General features: G+C 39.5%; 1 protein-coding gene across 1 annotated transcript in view; it reads right to left on the bottom strand.

Moving 5' to 3' along the window:
* Window positions 1-1,562, bottom strand: part of LOC103600735 (ovostatin-like) — a 103,899-nt gene that overhangs the window by 85,783 nt on the left and 16,554 nt on the right. The gene's annotated exons all lie outside the window — the stretch shown is intronic.

Genomic DNA, 1,562 nt, shown 5'->3' with positions numbered 1-1,562 from the left:
AGCACAGAGGGATAAATACCGCATGTGCTCACTCATAAGTGGGAGCTAAGAGAGAAAGGAAGGCAGGATAGAAGACCACAGGGGTGGATTGGACTTGTGGAGGGAGAGAACATATCTGGGGATACAAAGTGGAGTTGGGGGAAGGGGAGGAAGGAGGTCGGAGATGATTGGGTGGGGGACATGGGGTACAAATGCAGTGTGTGGTGATGGGCATGCTGCCACTTCTTGGGCAGGAGGGGTGACAATCAGTTCTGTATCTCATGAATATTCATAGCCAATAAAAAAATAATAATGACTCTGTGCCAAATCTCGTATAACCAGCCAAGAACCAATAAAAAAACACCCTTCATGTCTCCTTCTGTAGTTTGGTTCATACTATTTTTCACTGGTCATATCTAGAGCTTTTGAAAGGAAAGGCAGTTCCATATGTTAAGTTAAAGGAAAGATCTGAAACTTCCTGATAGAAATGAAACTGTCTGGAAAAAGACAATGTCCAAATATTCTATGAAGCACTGACTTAAGGGAAAATAAAGACAGCATAAGTAAAGAAATTATAGGAAAAGAAAGAAAAGAAAGGTGTGAGATTTGGGCAGAATATGTGCCCTGTGTGTTGGTCCATTTGATAGAGAAGAGTTGTTTCATCACTGTGTTTTGATTATGCAGTCGAATTTACTATAAATTCACAGATATCACAGAAGGCCAACCATATAATAAGTCATTTATTTAAATGAAATAAATAATAAAGGAGATGTATTCTCAGAAATAAGAGGAGGCTTTACCTTGAACCGAGGAGAACCAGAAGCACATGTTGTCGTACAGAAGTGATTTCAGATTTAGATTCATAAAAGGAACTTTTGGGTACTAAAATTAGATTCCTGCTCTGGAAATTAAAATTAAGCAAAAAGTTAAATGTAGAGTGGCTATAGAAGATGGAGAAAGGAAGTGAATTAGAAGCAATGATTCCTTGAATACGTAAGGATGAGGAACAATCTGGAGGGAAGAAAAAGTAGTAGCATAGAAAAACCATCTGTATAGCTTCTAGAAGCTTAACAAGCTTCGATGTAACTGTGCTCACTTAGCAGATTGACACGGAAACCACAATAGAATGCTCAGTTCTAACATGTTTGCTGCTAAAATACACGAGCTAAAGTAAGTTAGGCACCCTACTGCAGAGGCGTCAGTCTCTCCCCAGGCACCACTCACTGTCTTTTGACCATCCTTGACCTCAGATTGTCTCTAGCTGGATTGCACTGTCCTCTTAAAACACTGCCAGTCAGCCTGAAGACTTTGCCCCAAACCAACTGCACCCGAGCTTGGCTCACTCTACCTTGTCCCCACTCACATATTGGTTTCCCCTGGCTGCATTTTTTTTTTTATAATTCACTTGTTCATTTTCTTACAATCTTATTCCAGGGAAGCTGACCTAGGATAATACCTCTCCTCGTAACTCAAAATCTAAAGCAGCCACAATGCTTTCCTTCACTCATCATTCAGTCATTATAAAATGTTATTCACTCTACATAATACTTATCAATCATTATATGATATTAAGAGCCTAGTAT

The sequence above is a fragment of the Galeopterus variegatus genome, unplaced genomic scaffold, assembly GCF_000696425.1.
Source record: "Galeopterus variegatus unplaced genomic scaffold, G_variegatus-3.0.2 Scaffold3432, whole genome shotgun sequence".
Lineage (NCBI taxonomy): Eukaryota > Metazoa > Chordata > Mammalia > Dermoptera > Cynocephalidae > Galeopterus > Galeopterus variegatus.
Note: the sequence above shows the minus strand (reverse complement) of the source record. Positions and strands in the feature narration are given on the sequence as shown.